Raw genomic sequence first — 21,642 nt, 5'->3', positions numbered from 1 at the left:
CACATGAAAAAAATTATCAACCTTTATATGAAGAATTACAAATCAATAGAGTTTAAGTAGAATAATAGCTAGTTTGTCATGGGGTGAAAAACAGATTTTTGGGGTTTTTAGAATGGGGATTCAAGGGGCAAAATGGAGGAATCTGGGCATGACCAGCCTTTCTCCTTCTTCTTCTTGGCCTCCATCTTCTGCTGTGATGGTGGCACTTTTGGATTGGTTTAAGGTAGAAGCTCACTGTCTAACATAGGTGATAGGTATTGGGAAGTTGTGGTAAATAATGGACATGTAGTTTTCAGCATAAAAAGATAACACTGCCCCGGGGGCAGGCAGAGTGCCTCTGTCTGACCTGCAGAACAGACCTAGGCAGGCCAGAGGAAGAATTGTATAGGTAAGAAACGATAAACAAGCTTGAGACCAAGAATAGAATTCTGATTCCTTCTTCGACTGCTGGGCTGGGAAAAGAGACTTTTTATCACACCTCGGGGTCACTCTAAGCAGCAGAAATCCCTTATGGGTCCCCTGCACAAGGCCTTGGGGGCTGCTCCCAGCACCAGTGTCCATCTGACCCTCCTCTGTCCTTGCAGCTTGGTGGAGAATGTGCTGGAGGGCAAAACCAAACCCTCCTGTCTGCATGTTTCTCAAGTGTCCTCTTGCTTCCCTCAGAAAGGGAAATGCCACACCAGAGCACTTCCCTCTACATCAAGGTAAGTGCTGGCTGAGCTCCAGGAGCTCCAGCCTAAGGACCCTTGGAGCTTTATCCTGGTGGTTGCATCCTCCCCATCACTCCTGCAGAGGCTGGGCTCTGCAGGACCCTGACAGGAAAGGCATGTTTTGTATTCCTACCCCTCATAGAGCTGTTGCATTTTTCCATTTGTACTTTGGCTAATTTGCTCTCCCGTCCTTAATCTCTCTTTTTCCTCAGCCTCTGAATTTGGGATGAAGCAAGTGTATCAAAATATTATGTGGTTAAGAAAATCTGATTTCCACAGATTCATCTGTTCTTGTAAAGCCATACCTTTGCTCCAGAGAACACGTTCTGCAGATAAACAACTGCCTGTGGTACCTCAGGCTAGGCTGAGCAGGTCTCAGCTGCTGTCACCTCTTCACTGGCTGTGATTCTGATTTGTGAAGGCAACTGAGAGTGTCTGAACACGGGGCTCTGGGATGCACTGCAGGGCACCAGGGACGTCCTGAGGGTAAAGTGGGGTCTGGAGGCACCCTGAGAGCACCCAGGTGCCCAGGGCTATGCCAGGCCTGTGCCCTGGGGGACACCCTGCCCTTCCCTGCCTGTCTGGGTCACTGGGACCCGTTGCTGGGGAAGCTCTCCTGATGTCACCAAGCACTGGGACGCAGAGGTAGCAGCAGGTGCTGTGTCACAGTGGGGCCCTTTGTGACACCCTCCTGCAGCGGGTGTGGTGAGCATGGCTGCTGCCCACAGTGCAGGGTGACAGGCAGGAGCCTGGACCTGACACGGAGCCCCCGAGTGCAGCCCATGTCTTGCCCCAGCACCCCTGGCAGCCCTGTGGGGCTGAAGTGTTCTGCCAAGGCTTCCCACGACACCACCCCAACACCTGCCCCAGGATCCCCCATACTGCCTGTCCCACAGGATGGAGAAGACACCTCCTGCCAGCCCCAGGGAGGCCTGGGAGGGGGACAGTTCTTCCCAGGGGAGCAACTCTTCACAAGTGGTGTCCTTCTACGACACAACCACGATGCAGCCACTGCAGCTTGGTGAGTGAGGGGCCCCTGGGCTGGGTAGGGCTGGGGGCCACCAGCACAGCCTAGACAATGCCAGGATCATGTTTTCCTGGCATCAGTCCTGGAGGACAGGCAGGATGTCACCTGGATGCCAGGGTGGCGTGGGGCTGGATGCCAGCCCCAGCACAGCCTCTCCCAAGGAAAAAACAGAGCAGAGAGGCTCCAGGGCGTGGGCAGTGAGAGGCAGTGGCACTCTGAATATTTCCTGACCATATTCCAGCACACTCCTCAGCCCAGGGCACTGGGGCCATCCCAGCTCCTCTACCCATCACCTCCAGCCACCAGCTGCTCAGGAAAAAGGCTGTGCCAGGGTGTGGGCATGGGGCTGGCTGCAGGGTAGGTGTCCTTGGCTCTCTCCTGTGCCCAGAGCCCTGCAGCCCCCCTGTTCTTCCCCTCTGGCAGATGCCAGCTGGTTGCCTATATACGAAGAATCAGAGGATGCAGTGGATTTCATCCTGGCCTTTGTCAGCAGCCTTGACAAGGTAACAGAGGCCAGCTGGACACTGGCTGTGCTGGCATTTGCTGACCTTTGCTGTGCAGTGGTGCTGGCTGGGCAGAGCTGCCTTTCTCTCTGGGCACTGCACTCCCAGTGCTCCAGCCCCACTGGCTGTGTCCATCCTCCTACACTCCCTGTTTTCGTCTCTGCCAGGACACCCACAAGTTCACATTTCTGAAGAGCACCTACGTCGTGTGCAAAACTGCCTTGAAACGGGGCTTGACCAAGGGCCTGGATTTATTCTGCCAAACGTGTGAAGTGGTAGAGAATATCAAGGTGAGGGGATGGGCACATCCCATCTGGTGTTTTAGAGATGGGCACAAGCACCCCTGGCACTGGCACCCTATGTGGACAGTGCTTGGGTGGGTCAGGGATCGGATGCTGCCAGGTGCCATCCAGGTTGTGCTCTTCAGGACCTCCTGGAAAAGGAGCCAAGGGACCGTCTGTCCTCCCAGATCCGCTATCTGGCCATGATCACCATTGAAGAATTAAGGTGAGCCCCTGCCCCAGAGCTCTGAGTCCACCTGCACGAGGCCTTGGGGGCTGCTCCCAGCGCCAGTGTTCAGCTGACACTCCTCTGTCCTTGCAGCTTGGTGGAGAATGTGCTGGAGGGCAAAACCAAAACCCTCCTGTCTGCATGTTTCTCAAGTGTCCTCTTGCTTCCCTCAGAAAGGGAAATGCCACACCAGAGCACTTCCCTCTACATCAAGGTAAGTGCTGGCTGAGCTCCAGGAACCTCCCGTCCCTCTGGGCTGCTCCTTGCTCACCCTGTGCTGCCCCATGATTAGAGATCTGAAGCAGACTGAGGTCTTGCCGTTGCTTTCCCACTCTGGTGTCTCTGTCCCCTTCCCATGGGCCTGGCTGCTCCGTCCCCAGCAGTTTGTGCATCCCTGTGTCTCTCCAGGGCAGTTCAGGTGTCCTCCTCAGGCACTGAGAGCTCAGATCACTCTCCTGGGCGTGGGGAAAGAACAGCACAATGACAGGCACTGCTCTCTGTTGTGCTTGCAGACCCTGAAAGCCATGGACACAATGCTGAGGACAGTGGTGCTCAGCTTTCCTGCTTCCAGCGTCAACAAGGAGCTGCAGGACATCTTTGAGGTGTGGCATAAGCAGAATGGGGGTCCCAGGGCTGTTCCTCACCCTGGAGGGGAGGAGCTGCCCAGTCCAGTGCTGAGCAGGCAGAGCATGGCATGGGGAGGATGTTCACCTCCCCTGGGGGAGCAGGGGCTGGCACCAGGCTCCTCTGAAGGAGTGGCTGCAGAGGGTGGCACCTGCCTGGCCAAAAATTTGTCCTGGGACCTTTGTCCAGGCTTGTGAGAGACCCCAAGGACAGGCACCCCACTGCAGGCTTTGTGTGAGGTCAGAGGAAGCCGTGAGGGATGGTACAAGCCTGGCCCAGGAGCAGAGCTGTGCTGGCTCTGGTGCTCACCAGTGGCTTCTCTCACCCCAGATGCTGCTGGAGTACACCAGATCCGAGAGGGAAGCTGTGCGGGAGAGGGCTGTGGGGAGGATTGCTGTCCTCACCAATTTGCTGTCCAACTATTCCACTCTGAAGGTAGGAACCACGCACCCTCCAGCCAGCCCATGCCCCCCTCCCTGCCACTCTCCATGCCAGGGCTGCTGCCCAGCTGGTTGCTCCAAGAGATGGGCCCAGGGAGCCCTGCAAAGCCCAGATTCACTAGGAATCCAGCCCTGGGCACACTCTTGGGTATAGGTTCAGCACCAACTTCCTTCTCTTAGCCCTTCTTCTCATACCTCCCTCATCCAGCCCTCTGTCAACTTTGGAAGAGACAGTTCTGGACCTGTGTGCCCTGAAGACATCTCATTCCCAGCCATGGGAAGGCTGGTGGGACGTCTCATTCTTTTCCGATATTCTGGGGAACAAACAAGCTACACAGCTTTCCACGCTCTTTTTTCCCTCGCTGAATTCCTCTGTAAGTAAAAAAGCAAGAGTAGCTGTGGCCTTCATCCCTGTGCACACAGACCTCTCTTGACAGACCTGCTTCCTGACCTCCTCTGCCCCTCCCAGCTGCTTCCCATGGCATCACTTTGCTGCAGAAGCTGAGTGCTCACCTCAAGTCCAGGATCTGTTTGTTACTGCTCTCCTTCCCCCTGTTCCTTTCAGGACCTTGAACCCCACTGGCTTGTGGCCTCCACAGCCAAAGCCCAATTGACTCCTAGGTCCCAAAGCTGAGTCTTCCCCATTAGAGAAGAACAAATCCACCACCCTGGCTGGTACCTTTTGCCTAAGCAAGAAGCTATTTCTGATGGCCCCCAGAAATCCTGACTGATTCTGTCTTGCAAGCAGTTCTTAGGGTGGTTTGATGACCTTGCTGGCAAAGCAGCTCTGCCTCACTGACTCTTCTGTGTTTGCCCTGCTGTTTAGACAAGTCAAGGCCAAGGGATGGGTCAGACGAATTCTCTTGGGAAGCTGTGACCACCTCCTCACTGTGTTACCTGAGCACTAGGGACTGTACCCAGGTAATGATCCCCCTCCTGGCTGGGACCACCTCCTCACTGTGTTACCTGAGCATTAGAGACTGTGCCCAGGTAATGATCCCCCTCCTGGCTGGGACCACCTCCTCACTGTGTTACCTGAGCACTAGGGACTGTACCCAGGTAATGATCCCCCTCCTGGCTGTGACCACCTCCTCACTGTGTTACCTGAGCACTAGAGACTGTGCCCAGGTAATGATCCCCCTCCTGGCTGGGACCACCTCCTCACTGTGTTACCTGAGCACTAGAGACTGTGCCCAGGTAATGATCCCCCTCCTGGCTGGGACCACCTCCTCACTGTGTTACCTGAGCACTAGAGACTGTGCCCAGGTAATGATCCCCCTCCTGGCTGGGACTCTAGTCTGTGGTATCAGCAGGGCACTTGTGTGAGCAAAGGGACCCAGAATCAGTGGGGTCTCACAGCCCTGGCAAGAGGGTTCCTGCCATCCCTGAGAAGGGACAACACATGGGCTGCACTCTGCTGTCCTGGCAGCAGCTCCAGACCCAGCAGGAGCTCCAGCAAGCCCCTGGTTCTCCTGAGTCCTCCTCCCTGACGTGGAGGGCCCTCTTTCCTCACTCTCTCCCACACAGGGACTGCAGGCACTGCTGCCAGCTCTCCTGTGGGCTCTGCTGGCAGCACAGCCAGGAACCTCTGCCCAGCCAAGCAGCACCATCAGGGCACTCAGTGGCACGTGTCTTCCTTCCTTCCTTCCTGCTACAGGCCTTTGGAAAATACCTCAACTCCAGTGAGAGGACAGACGTCATCCTCGAGGCCATCGAGGCCATGAGAGATGCCAGCATCCTTGACAAGGACGTGCCCAGCAGCATGCTGGATGTGGTCATGGAAGACACGGACTTCTGGCTGACAGATGTAAGTGCCCTGGGGCTGAATTGCCCTGATCTTCAGCCTGTCAGGCCTTGTTCCTCCCTCCATCCCTTCCTCACAAACCCAGGTGACTTGGGCACTTGAAGCCATCCGAAGGCAGCAGAGAGAAATGGGAAGGGCAGCGGAGACATGGCTGCACTCCATGGCAGTGCCATCCTCACCTGTATCCTTTCCAGGTGCCCAAGATAGCGAACTGCATTTTTGAGAACCTGCTAAGCATCACCATGGAGGCAGGCAGTGTGAAAGTGGAGTCACTGTTTCTCCTGATGACCAACGAGTACGCCTCAGCAGCGGTCATCAGCCTGTGTGAGACGGCTGTTCAAGGGAACAGGTACTGGCCCTGACAGTCTGAGGGGCTTGTGCCACGTGGGGACGGGGACCCCGAGACTCTGTGGCTGCCAGATCCAAGGAATGCTGCAGGACATCCCCCAGAGCCAGGCTCTCCATCCCACAAACCTTTCTGGCTCTCTGCCGGGCTCACAGCAGCCAAAGCCAGCCAGGCTGCTCCAGAGCCAGCTCGGTGCTCCCATCCCACAGAGAACTCCCCTCAGCCCTGTCCTGCCTCCTGCAGGGCCCCTGGGGACCCCAGCCTGTGGGGCTGGTCCTGGCCATGGCTCTGTGGCTGAGACAGGCCCTGCCTTCCAGCACTTTGCAGGAGCTGTGTGACACTCTGTCCTCTAAGCCTGACATTCTGGACAAGTTCCTAGCGGAGTTTGCTACCTTGCTCCGGAACCAGTGGTGCAACCCTCCCAGAGAAGGCACCCGTGCCTCTCACAGAACGGTGAGTTACCAGAAAAAGCCCCAGCCCCTTTCTGTGAGCCCTCTGCCAGCACCTCATGGCTGTGTTTGCTCCTCCAGCCATCCTTGGGGCAGGTTGACGTGGAGGAGTTGGGTGATGAGCCCGGCATCCGGAGCAATCAGGGGCATCCCGATGTGATTAAGGCCTTCCTGATGCTGGAAGTCTTCGCTGGGCTGTCAGAGAGAATTGAGATGGTGAGCAGGGTGGTATTGGGGCAGCCAGGGCCTGGGGCTGAGTGCAAGGCAGTGGCTTGGCCTGGGCTGGGCTGGGGGTCAGAATGTGGGCTGACTGCTCCAAAAACCCTCCCTGCCATGGCAGGGCCTGGGCTGGGGGTCAGGACGTGGGCTGACTGCTCCAAAAACCCTCCCTGCCATGGCAGGGCCTGGGCTGGGGGTCAGGACGTGGGCTGACTGCTCCAAAAACCCTCCCTGCCATGGCTTGGCCTGGGCTGGGGGTCAGAATGTGGGCTGACTGCTCCAAAAACCCTCCCTGCCATGGCAGGGCTAGGGGTGGCTGCCCTGGGAGGTCTCCAGACACAGCCTTTTCACAAAATGGAAACCCTCTTCTTCATAAAGGGGAAAAAAATTGAAGCCTTCCTGCCAAGCATGATGAAGATACTGGAAGTTGGCAGTGAAGATGAGAAGCTGAAGGTCATTGAGGTCTTCCGAAATGTCCTGGGTCAGCTGAAGAAGTCAAAGGCCAGCTCCATCGCTGTGGCACTGGTGGGGAGGATCCTGCCCCTCTTTGACTCGGTGAGGCTGACGTGGGAGCCCAGCCCCAGAGATGGGCACTGCCCCTCATGAAAGCAGCACTTAGAGCAGGCTCAGCCCTCCAGGAATGGATCCTGGGCTTTGCAGCCCAACACTGCTTGTGCCTGCTCTGGAATGTGACAATGTGGCATGGCCCTCACTGCAGGCACCAGCAGGGAGCCTTGCTTCAAGGCTCACCTTTCCTCCCTTGTGGAAACCCAGGGCACCTGGAATATTTCTCTGGCTGCTCTGGGGTGCCCTGACTCCCAGGGGAGCACCAACTTTGACCCTCATTCATGGAGAAAGTTTCCCAGACTTCAAGATAGACTGGAATCCACAAAAGTGTGCAATAGATTATAGAGAGCAGTGCAGGTGTGTCACTTGGTGGGAAATTGAGGTTTTGGGATTTTTAGTGTGCTGTGGATGGAAGCAAGATGGAGGGCACAGGGTGTCATCCTAGGTTTCTTCTTCATGCTTCTTCTTCCTCCTTCTTCATGGGTTTGGGTGGCATTTTGTAATTGGGCAGGAAAGTCCTCATTGGGGGCTCTGTGGGATCAGTTATTGGGTCAAAAGGGAAAATAATCCAGGTGTCAGCTCTTAATTGGAGAGTTTAGTCTTAAAAGACCTTGCAACATGAGATTGTTGGCCATTTTGTGCCTTCTAATGAAAAGCAGCAGAACTCACAGCAATGAGACTGATTTACTGATAAAAAATAATAAACACTTGAGTTTGAACGTGAATTACTGTCTCAAATGCCATCAATCCAGACCCAGAAAAACTGATGACTGGTACCCCACACTCCCTCCTCACAGGACAGCGGGCGGCTGCGAGAGCTCTCCCTCTGGCTCCTCAGAGACCTGCTGAGGTCCGTGGCAAGGAGGGATGAGAAGAAGATGAGGAGGCAGGTGCAGAGTGCCCTGATCCCTCTGCTCTTCCGTGTGAACGACCAGGTTCCCAGCGTGGCCAAGGTATGGATCTGAAGGTTGATGTGATATGGGGGGGCTGACATCTCCCAGGGTATTGTACTTGTGGGGTGCCCCGTGGCAGGGAGGAAGGATGAATCTGACTCCATGCTCTCAGAAGGCTGATTTATTATTTTATGATATTATATTATATGAAAGAATACTAAACTAAACTATACTAAAGAATACAGGAAGGATACTTACAGAGGGCTAAAAGATAATAATGAAAACTCCTGACTCTCTCCAGAGTCCCAACACAGCTTGGCCCTGATTGGCCAAAGAGTGAAAACAACTCCCAGCAGAATCCAATGGAACAATCACCTGTGGGTGAACAATCTCCAAACACATTCCACATGAGCACAACACAGAAGAAGCAAATGAGATAATTATTATTTTCCTTTTTCTCTGAGGCTTCTCAGCTTCCCAGGAGAAAAATCCTGGGCAAAGGGATTTTTCAGAAAATATGAATATGACACCAGGGATTTTGGGCACTGGGGCAGGGGCTGCTCACTTTGGGCAGGCAGCCCCTAGGAAGGTTCTCTGTGGAACCAGCAACAAGCAAGGGTGGACAAGGTGCCTTGGCCATTTTCATCACCTGTCCTGCCTGCTTCTGCAGCTTGGCAGCAGCCTGTGGCCGCTGAGGCAGCACTCGAGGCCTGAACATGTGTGTTCCAGGAGAGGCTTCCCAGCTTCCCCACAAGTGTCAGGGGCCAGGCCTTCAAGCCTCAGTCAGTCACCCAGGGCTGGCCCCAAGAAACTTCAAGACATTTGGGCTAGGACAAGTCACAGCTTCCTAAGGGTGGGATCATTGCAGGAATAAAGCCAAGAGGTCTCTTTGCCCAGGCCCTGGTGCCACCTCTGAGCTAATGTTGTTCTGCAGGCTTCCAGGGAAGCCCTTTTTGCTGCTGCAGAGCTTCTCAAATGGAAGCAGCTCAAGCACCTGCTGCAGAAAGAGAGGATGTGGGAGCTTGGAGAATGCTTGGTAAGGACAAGCCCCAGGGCCCAGACTGGGTGACAGCTGTCCCTGCCCTGTGTCTGTGCCCATGGGAGCCCAGGGGAGCAGAGGCTGCTCTGAGTGCTGCTCACAGGGCTGGGCAGGACCTGGAGGACCTTGTTCCTGTCCTTGAGAACAGAGCCTCAGAGGCTCCTCTCCCCTTGGGAGGGCTCAGCAATGGGGTGCTCCAGCCAGCTGGGGGGCTCTGTGACAAGCCTGGTGACATCCCTGGTGCTCCCTGCAGATAATGAAGAGGAGGAGCAGGGCTGAAGAGTTCATGAATCAGAGCCTGCCCTACCTGAGGGACCCTCAGTCCTCCGTGCGCCTGGCGGCCGTCAGGTTCATCGGTGAGTCACAGCCCTGGCCCCTTTTGGGCCAGCCTGGCCACATCCCTGCCCTGCACTGGCAGCAGCCCTGTGGCTACCCCAACCACCCTATGCAGCCTCAGCCTCCTTCTGTGCCCTGCCACCAGCTGGGCTTGGTGGCCACCTTGCCCAGTGCCCTGCTGGTGGCCCCTGGGTCATCCCTGTGGAGTGGGAGGGTGGCAGGGCTGGGGGTCACCCTGCTGGGAGCACACTGGGAGCAGGGAGTGACAGAGCTCTGTGCCCAGGGTGCGCCACGAGGCACATGAGGGACCAGGACATGGAGACTCAGGCCCACATCGTCAGTGGTGAGTGGTCTGTGGGGAATCCGGGGGAGCTCTGCAGACCCGCAGCTTCATCTTGGCTCTGTTTGTTTGGGTCACAGCCCTTCAGCCCTTGGAGAGAGACAGGGATATCTCAATCAGCTCCCTGGCAGCCCACACAGGCTTGATCCTGAGAGCTCCAAGGGTGCAGAGAAGATCGTGGGTCATTCTACACATGCTGTGCTGCTGGTGTCGGTGAGCTCAGCAGAGCTGCAGCTGTCTGTGGATTAATAAAGCTGGAGAAACACATCCATGGTATCCTTCAGATGTGTAGTGCCCTGAGCGTGCTGAGCAGACTGTGTCCTTCTTAGCCTGTTCCACAGAAAGTGGGATGCTTCCTCCTCAGACACCTGCCATCCCAAAATGCCCCACTTGGCCCCAGACTGCAGGCACAGGGCCCTAGATTTTGTGCAGAGGGTCTCAAATTGCATCCCTGGTACCCCAGAATGTTCCCATGGACCTTGAATTCTACCTGCAGAGCCCCACAGCATCCTTGGCAGACTGAATTGTATCTGCAGAGCCCCACAGCATCCTTGGCAGACTCTAAATTCCATTCCATGTATTTCAGAATGCCCCACTGAGTGCTTAGGTGTAGCTGTGGGGCCCCAACTGGTCTCTGGCAGCCCCACTAGGTGTGGAATCATGAGGGAATGCTCAGCCCTGAGTGGAGCTCAGCAGGTTCCAGAGCTCCCTGGGGAGTGCTAGGGGTTCAAAGCTGGAAAGGAGTGAAGCACTCTGTTTTGAATGTGGCATCTCTTAATCTTCCACCAAAAGAAGCCTCATCCACACCCTATGGGGAAAGCTTCCAGCTCCCCAGCACACACCCTGAACAATGAGCAGGTGATGCCATCCCCAGGAGCTGGAGAAAACAGCAGAGGGTTTTTGAAGAGCCAGAAGGGAGGGGCAGGGGGGCACTGGGGGAGGAAGCAGAGAGCCCCTGCCCTGGATTTCTTCAGAGGGACAGAATGTGTGAAGGATGTGGGGTTTGGGGTCTTTTCACCAGTGCTGCAGTTACCAAAACCCTCTGAAACTGTCGGGATTGACTCCCTCTAACTCTGGCTTTGGGTGTTAGAGAGTAAGGCCTTGCTTCATTTTTGGCCAGCAGATGTGGCTGAAAAATTCTGGCCTCTGCACTGGTGGAAATACAGAACTTTTACACTGATTTACACATTTTTAGCCAACAAACAAATTAATGTTCATTGGATCTAAGTCACATCATTGGCTTAATTAATTTGTGTTCTATCCTTTCCTGGTTATTGATTTCTCACTCTTCATGCCACTTTGCAACACATTTTTTCATCCTTTTATCCTCTTTTCCTTGGATGGGGAGCCTCCAACTCCTTACTCTCCTCTGTATCTTCTTGTTGATTGTTTTCCCTTGCTGTGCCTCAGCTGTCCTGTAAGTAGCAGAGTTGTCATGTTTGTCACTTAATATTAAATCTGACTTTAGCTCATACCCTTACCAGTGATTTTTTAAGTGATCTCAAATCTCTCTTTCATAGCACCCAGGGGAGGGGCAGCACCGTGGGGCAGCTGCTCGGGGGTGTTAGGGGACCTCTCTGCTCCTGGCTGGTCAGCTCAGGACACCCCCCTGGCAGGTCCCCAGCCCCGGGGCCCTGCTCTGTCCCCGGTGTCCCTCTCCTGCAGAGCAGGATGGCCATCAAGTGGCTGGTGCTGGGACTGGCACAGGAGCTTTTTATCCCGGGCTGCTCCAGGAGAGCATGTAAGATCCCATTTAAATATAAATGTAAATGTAAATAGCAGGAGGTGTGTATATATAAATATTATATATAATATATAAAAGAAAAATATAATAAACATATATTATGTAATATACTATTATGATATAATATACTATTATTTTAGTAATACATATTATTGTATGTAAATATTATATATTAATATTGTGTATTGTTATATTAGTATATAGTATTATATTGTATATTATGTATAATATATCATTGTATAGAATATATCATGTATATATTATATTTTTATATATATATATATAAAAATAGGAGAAAAACCCAAGTATTTGCTTGATATTATTAGTTTCTTTCAGTGCCCTGTTGTCACTGTCATATTTTCTGAAAAATCCCTTCACCAGGATTTATTCTCCTGGGAAGCTGAGAAGCCTCAGAGAAAATGAAATCAATATTATCTGATTGCTTCTCCTGTGTTTTGCTGCTTTGGAATGTGGTTTGCACATTGTTTAACAAGTGGTCATTGTTTGATTGGTTTCATGTGAATTGTTTTAACTTAATGACCAATCACAGCCAGCTGTGTCAAGGTTCTGGAGAGTCACAGGTTTTTCATTTAGTATCTTATTAAGCCTTCTGTCTGTATCCTTTCTCTATTCTTTAGTATAGTTTAGTATAGCATTCTTTATTATAATAAAGTATCATAAAGAATAAATTAGCCTTCTAAGAACATGGAGTCAGATTCATCATTTCCTTCCTGCCATGGAGGCCCCTGAAAATACCACACCTTGTCCCATATCTTTCTGTTGGGATCTGTGCCCTGTTTGGGCAGTGGCCTGATCAGTGAAACTTGTCATTCCCCCCTGTTTGCCTGCAAAAGTGTTTTTCATTTTAATGGCACTTTAAACTTGGGCCTTCTCCATGCCCTGCAACAAGAACAGAATGACTTGTGTAAAGCTCTTATGCTGGATAGGTTTATTCTCCTGAATATTTTCACCAGAACAATTTAATAAGTTTATATTTTTTAAGCATTACAGTTTTTTCAGGCTGACCACCAGCAGAACAGGAAGGAAGCTTCCAGAAGAGCTGTTCCTAAGACAATCATGCCTCCAAGAGCAGCCCACAAACACATCTGTCAGTGGCTTTGGAGCAGATGCTGGGCTGCTACATGGAGCAGGCTGATGGCTGGCTGCCCCAGGGAAGGAGTAGGCTGTGAGTATGCTGTTTACACAGGGTGGTAACATTACCTACAAACCTTGTTTCCACCTTCAAGAGGAGGATTCATTACTCTTGTTATGCCACAGGTTGCAGGGATGGAAGGCACAAGTTGCTGGCTTGAGTTTGGATTGCATGGCCACAGGGAGGCTGCACAGAGCCTGGTGTAACCCTCTGGGCTGTGGAACATCTTAGTGAGTGCAGAGGGGAATGCAAGGCTGGGGAGGGGGGGAAAAGGCTGCAAACCAGCAGCTGGAGGAAGGAAATCCATTTGTGGCATGGCTTGGGAACACAGCTTCTCTCTGTTCCCTCCTGAGGAGGAGGGAGAGCCCAGGATCTGCTCTGTGCTCAGTGTTGGATGCTGTGGTACTCACATGCCCTCTGAACAGAGAGAAGCTGTGAGAGAAGCAGAGAAGAAGGGAAAACAATTCTTATCTCTGCTTGCTGCTCCTGTTGTTTGCACATGTGGAATGTGCTGGAAGACTAATTACCTGAAGGAATTTGGTAATTGGATTCTGCTAAGGATTGTTTTGTTTCCTTGACCAATCACAAAAAGCTGTGTCCTGACTGTTCAGAGACAGTCATGAGTATTCTTTAGTATCCTTTAGTATTCTTTGTAATATAGTATAGTTATAGTATAATAAAGAATAAAATGATATACTATATATTTATACTATAATATAGTATAATGAAGTTAGTAATGAGCCTTCTGATATCATGGAGTTCTGTGCATCATTCTTCCCAGCCATCAGGCATCATAGCATCGAGAGGATGCTGGGCACTAAAGTGGCACAGAAGCACTGCAGGGACAAGGGTGAGGCTGGGAGGTGGGAGATGAGCTCAGGGGACAGCCTTCAGGTGGGTTTGTAGTAGACAGCTGCCACTGCAGAGACACTTGGTATTAGTCCAATTAACACCTCAAATTAGTGTGTGCATTTACTGGAAGTGCAGCACAGCATGCAAGGTGCAGAAGTGCAAGGGCAGTACATGTTTGTGTTGGGCAGTGCATGATTGGAGCCAGAAAAAGCCTTAATGGACAACTTCTGTGATTTCTTTCATATTGACACTTCTTATCTGCTGAGTATTTAGCCTCTCTCCCTGAGGAAATGTGTGGTTTCCCTGGGGCCCACATTCTCTGGCTCTGGAAGGATTGGTTCCTCATTTGAGGTTCAAAGAACAATTGTCCCTTTCTACTGCTTTTGGTTTAAGTAAGTTGTAGTGATTTCAGGGTTTCTAGGTATAGAAACAAAAGACTGACCAAAATAATTTTTAATTTGCACAGTTCTGTATATAATGTGATCCTGTGCTAGGACTGGGACTGCTACTGTGACACACAGACCAGCAGGAACTTTCTCCCAAGCCCTGCATGAAAACACCATTTCACCAAAATTCTTTTCATCTTTTGGACCCTTTTGAAAAAAGGATAAAAGGAGTCAATCTCTTGCAAGCATATTTGTGGAAAAGGAATAAAAACCATCTTGTGTCCAGGTGTTTTCATCTATAAATGGTCACCTGGCCCTGCTTCCAGCTGGAAGTGTGGGGAAATTTTCAGCGTCTGGATTTGTGTTAATGAAAGCAAAAGCAGAGTGAGAGTGATCTTCTGCCCTTCTGGAGTGAGGTAGAAAGGGGTCATGGAGAGCTGCAAAAGAGGAAAGGACAGCTCTACCTGGGAATAAGCTTTTGAGTAGCTGGTTTGGATCTGAGGTGGAAGTGGCTGCTGTGTGTGTTTCCCAGTATGGTGTGTAACTCTCAGATTCTCTAGCTGCTCAGAGAGACCCCAAGATGTGTTAGAAAGTCTCTTTTCCCAGCCCAGTGGTTGAACAAGGAGTCAGAGCTCTTCAGTTCTTGGTCTCAAGGTTGTTTATTGTATCTTATCTAGAAAATTCTTTCTCCTGTCCTGCTGAGGTCCTCTCAGCAGGACAGTCAGAGGCACTCTGCCTGCCCCTGGGGCAGTGCTATCTTTTTATACTAAAAACTACCTGTACAATGTTTACAATTACTTCCCAATACCCATCACCTGTGTTAGACAGTGAGCTTCTACTCTAGACCAATCCAAAAGTGTCACCATCACAGCAGAAGATGGAGGCCAAGAAGAAGAAGGAGAAAGGCTGGACATGCCCAGATTCCTCCATCTTGGTCCCTGAACCCCCATTCTAAAAACCTCAAAAATCTATTTTTCACCCTGTGATAAATTCACTACCATTCTACTTAAATTTTTGTGGCTTGTAATCCTTCATATAAGGTTGGTAATTGTTTTTTCCAAGGGCTAAATCACAGGCACAGGGGTCTTGGGCTCTGTGCCAAGGTCTCTGAGCCCCCTGACAGGGTCTCGAGTCCTCCAGGGCACCTAGAGGAATGTCCTGGCTTCCTACAGGTATCTTAAATATTTAACACTGAGACTGTAAATCCATGATCTGGATGTTGGAGAACCAGCCTGGCACAACCCCCTGAGCTTTCCAGCAAGATGATCAGTGTTTCTCTGACAGCAATACTGGTGCTGCTGGAATAAATGCTTTGTGGCTTGGGAGATGCTGCCTGACTTTGGGAAGGAGCTGGAGCAGCCCTGATGGCTTGGGTGAGGCAAAAAGGAGTGGGAGGGTTTGAAAGTGAGTTTCTAGTGATGGTTGAAGTCCAGAGCCACAGCTTTGCTCCTGCTCTGCCTGGATTAGGTGTTTGGACCTGGGAGATGAGCATGTTATGATTCTAAGGCTCTGGGCTGTCTCCACAAAGAATAGAAATGGTACTCTGGGGACTTGGTCAGCAGCTCTGAAGTCTCAGGGGTGGGAGATTTTATTTGAGTCAGCTAATTTTTTCTCAGCCTTGGAAATCTTGCTGCTTTTGTTTCCATTAAAGAAATTTCTCTTGTGACCAAAGGGCACTTAGTTCCTGGAAAGGAAAACACAAGCTTTTCTTTTCCTTTCTCTAAACCAATCAATTTACAGACTCTCTCTGTGGGAATGTCAGGAATTGTACAGACACCCTATGCTCTTGATGGAAGTTGATGTTGTTTTTTATGAGTTATATTATCTTACTCTGCAGGAAACAGACATTTGTCTATATAATTTTGTTCTAGAAAAAAAAGAAATAAGCGAGAAAACAGAAACAGCAGAACATGGGTCCTGTTTTTCTCTGCTAGGTGGACTTACCTGCTCTGCTTTTCCTTTCCCTGTTGTCACCTCATGTTATCAATCACCAGGACAAATCTGACAGGGGTCTCACACTTGGTGGGTAAATTATTCCTGTGGGCTGGCTGGGGGCGAGGGCACCCAAAAGCTGCAGAGAGCCTCGGGCATTCTGCTGGGAGAGTCTGCTCCACACAGGTGACAATGACACCTTCTGGTGCCAATCTGGGCTCAGGAGAAACATTGTTTCCTGCCAGGATGAGAAACACAGACCCCCAGGATGTGGTGCTTGGGCTCTGAAGGCATTGTAAGGCTGGTTCTCATTTGCTAAGATTTTGAAATCTGTGGATTTATTCTCTTGCCAGCCCATGGGAATATACATGTCCTGACACTCTGCTCAAGGCTGTGTGACCAATAAATGATCTCTGTGAGGTGGCAGAGCACCAGGCATGCATTTGGCAGGCAGGGGGTGCCCAGCAGCTCTGTCATGCTCCTCTGCCACCCAGGGAGCTTCATGCCCTGTCTGTGCCAGCTGTGACACAGGGCCCAGCCATGCCAGTGGACACATGCCCAGACACAGAGCTGTGCTCTGAGTTTACTCCAGTTTATTGTTTTCTATGAGAAAAGAGAGCACATTTTAATCTTTAAAAAAAACCCAAACCAAATTCCACACTTATGGAGACTGATGTTTTGCCCTCCAGGCTTCTCCAGGCTTGCAGGGAAGCAGCTGTCAGAGAGGAACACCAAAAAAATCCTGCAAGTGGGAGCAAACACAGAGTTCTCAAAAGATCTCCTGCTGCTAGTGTGACTCTAAATTGGACAGAGATGGGTTTGATGGGTGGACTGTAAGATGGATAAGAAAGTGGTTGGATGGTCACTTCCACAGGGCCATGGTCAGTGGCTCAGAGTGCTGATGGACATCAGTGACCAGTGGTGTCCCTCAGAGGTCAGGGTTGGGACCAGAGCCATTTCATCTCTTCATTCAAGACATGGATGAAGGGACTGAGTGCATCCCTCATAGGTTTGCAGGTGACACCAAGCTGAGGGTGCAGTGCCAGCCCTGAAGGATGGGGACATCCAGAGGGACCTGGACAAGCTCCAGAAGTGGCCCATGGGAATCTCATGAGGTTTAACAGGACAAGTGCTGGTGCTGCAATAGGGTTGGTGCAACCCCCCAGGATCAATCCAGGCTGGGATGAGCAGAGGAGCAGCCCTGGGAGAGGACCTGGGGGTGAGATGTGGACCTGCCCCATTCCTGAACCCCCCCCCTGCCCCTGTGTGGGCTGCAAGAAAGGGATTGGGATTCTGCCCCTGTGCCCCACTCAGGTCAGACCCCACCTGCAAAACTGCCCCAGGCCTGGGGCCCAGCAGAGGAAGGATCTGGAGCTGCTGGAGAGAGCCCAGAGAGGCACCAGGATCATCAGATGGATGGAGCAGCTCTGCTGGGAGAGCTGGGATTGTGCAGCCTGGAGAAGAGAAAGTTTGGGGTGACCAAATTGCTTTTAGAAGGAGACCTTTCAGATTTAAACAGCTTCAGTGCATGTGCTGTTAGGATTGTTAGTGAGTTTTTCTCTTAGAGCAGGAACTCATTTTAACATAGCTAAAACAAGCTAAAACATAACTAAACAGAGTTTTAAAATAATAAACAAAGTACTTGAAGCAGAAATTTTTGGAGGATATATCGATTCTGCAGCAGGATGATAATTGCAGATTATTTTGCACTCTCTGAAAATAAACATCCATGTCGAGCTTTTGTCTGCCTATGAGTCAGCACAATAGAAGGAAATGGAAGTTTAACAAGTGTGAGTTAAATGTCTGGAGACTGAGGAGACAAAGGGAATACCCTGAACATGTGTGAGAGAAACCTGAAACAGCTCTGGATGGACAGCAGGGACTTCTCCCTCAGCTGCTTCATCCTGCACAGTAACCTTTTCCCTTCATTCCTTTTATCTATGGGCTCAGGCTCTGGGAGCAGATCCAGATCTGGAACTTTGACCCCAGTTTCTCAGCCTGGAGCTCCAGTAGTGGAAGGGTGAACGGTCCAGGTTTTTATGGGAAATCAGCCTCATTCCCTGACATAACAGAACAAAAGCAAAGAATCCCTTGAAGATTCAGGGAGCTTCATTCTCTTGCAATTTTAGAGATCTTATCACATCGTGTCAAAAATGTTTTCTCACTATTTTATGTCAACATGTTTGGTTTCTTTCTGCTTTTATTATTTTAACATTAATGGCATCAACATGCTGGTGTTGATGCTGAGGTTATGTCATCTATCTGTCTATCTATCTGTCTGTCTATCTATCTATCTATCTATCTATCTATCTATCTATCTATCTATCTATCTATCTATCTATCTATCTGTCTGTCTGTCTGTCTGTCTATCTATCTGTCTGTCTGTCTTGTCATCTATTCCATGGGTTTCCTATTTCATTGTAGAAGTACAATCATCTTCCTCAGCAGGGACCAGAGCTCTCCCAGGTGAAGCTGCTTGCCTGAAAACAAGCATTGAACATTTTGGAGTTGATGGGGTTTTTTTGGCTGCTTGATTTTCTTCCCCAAACTGGTGAAATTTTAAATTTTAATTTAAATTTTTATAAATTTAAAAATGTATAATTTTAAAATTATTCTTTTTTTTTAATAACAATGGACATCTTTCAGCAGAAGAAAACAATATTTCTTTGTTGCAATGGCCAATTTGAGCTGTTGCAGAACAGTTCTGTGGCCATCTACAGCCACATGTAACTTGCTCAAGAGCCAGGCTGGTGGCTGAGACTGAGTGCTTTTCACCCTGGGAGCTTTAATTCTTTGCAGCTGTGCTCCAGTTTGTGGTGCTCACCTCTGGATTGGTTCTCAGCAATTGTAAAGGGATGATTTCCTGATCACCTGAAGCAGTGCTTGGTGCCACCATCCATCCCTCCAGGTCTTCACGAGCTTGGTTACCTTTACAAGGGACAGTAGGTCCCAGTCTGGTGAGAAAAAAGTGATATTATTCCTGGGTGGAGTAGGGGAGTATTTAGCATGGAAAAGGATGAGAATGTCTTGTTATGAAATAATTTCCTAGATCTTTCCTTCCTTGGAGAATCTGTGTAAAAGCAGATCTTGTTTGGGAATGTGTCAAAATCAGCAAATCAGAGTAGTGCAAATGGAAGGGATGGTGTAAAGAAGCCCTGAGGAGAACTGAGCATGATCTGATAGAAAAACTCATAACCTTTCTGGGAATTAATCTAAAAGAATTAATCTAAAGGAACTGAGCATGACCTGATAGAAAAACTCAAAACCTTTCTGGGAATTAATCTAAAGGAATTGTGGGGTGTGAGGTCCTGATGCAGCTCCTGACTGAATGTCTCTTGCCAGTGTTTTGCTGCAGTTTTGTGTTACAATTTTGATGATTTGGATTTGCACCAGTGTTGTGTTGAAATAAATGTACTCTGCATGTGATTTGGATGTTTCACAAATATTTTTAATTTAGCAATTATTTTTACATGTGTTTATGGATGGAAAAGTCCAAATACAGTGCCTCTTGGCTAACCCCATTCTGTTCCATCCATAATCCTTTAGAAACTCAGAGCTGTTTGGATTCAGCACCTGCTGCCTCACCTGTTTCATCCACTTTCCCTCATGCTCTTCTAAGCAGAAAAAGGAACCAAGTTAAAACTCCAGGCCCCCTTGTGCTTATTTCAGAGACAAAGAACATCTTGATATGACACTTGTGGAGGGCAAAGCAGCTCTGCTGGCCTGGGCTGGATCCCAACATCCCCTCTCTAAGGGTGACAGCGACTTGCAAGTAGCTGGTGTTCCTTGGGATGGACCTGCTGAGCAGGAAGGTGCTGGAGACTCTGAGCTGAAGCTCACACCAGAGCCAAAGTGCTGAAGAGCCCTGCTTGCTGCACCTTCCTCCCATGGATCTGTCTAATCCCAGATGTGCTGAGGGTTTCTGGGCTGGCCCTTGTCCTGCAGCAAGGGGCCCTTCTCTCAATCGTTCTGAGCACAGACCACAGTGATGGCTTTTGTGAACCCACTTGTCCTGCAAGGACAGGGGAGGTGACATTCCTTGTTTCTCAGGGTCACTTACATCTACATGTGCATGGCCACCTCTTGCACGTCTTTGTTGTCTCCTGTTGTCCCTTGTTCCTGCAGCCCATATTTCCCACATTGCCCATTTCCCACATTTGTGTATTTTTCAGATCTAGTTTATATTACTGGAATATGAGCTAATTGGATGTGGATATGCTGTGGCTTTAGTTGTTCTGATCTGAGTTTCCTTCCTAACACTTTTTGATGCTTTCACTTTGGCAAGAGGAAATGGCCTCAAGCTGTACCAGGGTCTGTTTAATTTGGACATCTGGAAGAATTTAATCATTGAAAGCATTGTCAGAATTTAATCATGGAAGTCACTGTCATTGGGAGGTGGTGGAGTCCCATCCCTGGAGGTGTCCAAGGAATTGCTCTGGGCTCAGTGACAAGGTGGGCAACAGGCACAGGTTGGACTCAATGATCCAGGTCTTTTCCAACTGAAATGATTTTGTGATTCCATGATAACTGCACTGAGCTGCTTTTGGCACATGTGCCATAATCCTGATGTCTCTGTCTTGAAGAGCTGATTGTGAGTTCACTGCTGTGGTGGTCAGATACTGAGCTGATTGACCACACTTCCCCTATTCAGTTCCCTTAAGGCAAAACTCCCTTCCTGCTTCTGCCTTCACATTTGGATAGTGAACTTACTGCCATTTCAATAGAAGGAAAAGCTCCAGTAAAGATTGCTGTATTTCTATGTCTGTTTCTAAAGGGGAATGAAAATGTGAAAGGCTTCATTTGTCCCTCAATTTAGTCTGTAGAGTCCCTGCTGGATAAGCATTCTTGGGGAATAACAAATCTCTGAGTTGCCAGAGCTGTAGTGCCTGAAGTCATGTTTCCCTCTGAAACAGATCTTTTCTGTATTGCACAACTCACAAGGCTTCTACTGCAAAATGTTAGCAGTAATGAGAAATATCTGCAGTGCATCAATAAATGAGCATTCAGTGGGACTGGCCTGTGGCCTGCCAGCATCTGGCTGTGCCTCATGGAAGAAAAATACCTCTAGAGAAAACTGAAAGTCAGTGTTAGAGGAAATGGTCCTCAGAGATCACCAGTTACAACAAACGGAGTTGGAAAATTTAATAAAACTGTGCCAAAGCGAAGAGTCAGACTTTGGTATGAAAGAGTCAGTTTAGAACAACTAGAATTTGTTTGGATAAATAGCTTCAAGTCATCTTTGTGTTGGGTGGGAAAGGGAAGCTCTGCTCAGATAAGGAAGTCCTTGCTTGGAAACCAAAAAAAACCCCACTGATGTTTCAGAAATGATGTTGCCATCTGCAAGATCCTTTTACATCACAAGTTGAAATTGCTCCATAGCTGGAATGGAGACCTCCACAGCTGCGTGATCCAGGTGGGAGGGCCAGGGGTGAGCAAAGCAGAGAGGGAAACACAGAGCTGCAAAGGAAATTTCCTCTTGGTTTTATTGCCTTGCCTCAAGCAGTGGAACCAATGAGCCTTGCTGCAGAGTGTCTGTAGGGGAACTGCACTGCAGAGAACTCACAAAATCTCTGTATTGTTGGGTGGTCCCCACCTGACCCCCATCTGCAACAGCCACCAAACCTTGGGCTGCAGTGAGATTAATGCCTTCTATCTCCTCAGTGTGCAGGAAATACAATAAAGTCACAGGCCTTCTCCTTCTGGAGAAGGAAAAAAGGTTCAAAATCTCCAGATTCCTGGTCCAGTGCCATCTATACAGTAGGGGAGCA

General features: G+C 49.9%; 1 long non-coding RNA gene across 1 annotated transcript in view; it reads left to right on the top strand.

Annotated features, from left to right (window-relative positions):
- LOC127060241 (uncharacterized) overlaps positions 1-21,642 on the top strand; it is a 181,822-nt gene that overhangs the window by 128,077 nt on the left and 32,103 nt on the right. The gene's annotated exons all lie outside the window — the stretch shown is intronic.

Source organism: Serinus canaria, chromosome 18 (assembly GCF_022539315.1).
Source record: "Serinus canaria isolate serCan28SL12 chromosome 18, serCan2020, whole genome shotgun sequence".
NCBI classification, from domain to species: Eukaryota; Metazoa; Chordata; class Aves; order Passeriformes; family Fringillidae; genus Serinus; species Serinus canaria.
Note: the sequence above shows the minus strand (reverse complement) of the source record. Positions and strands in the feature narration are given on the sequence as shown.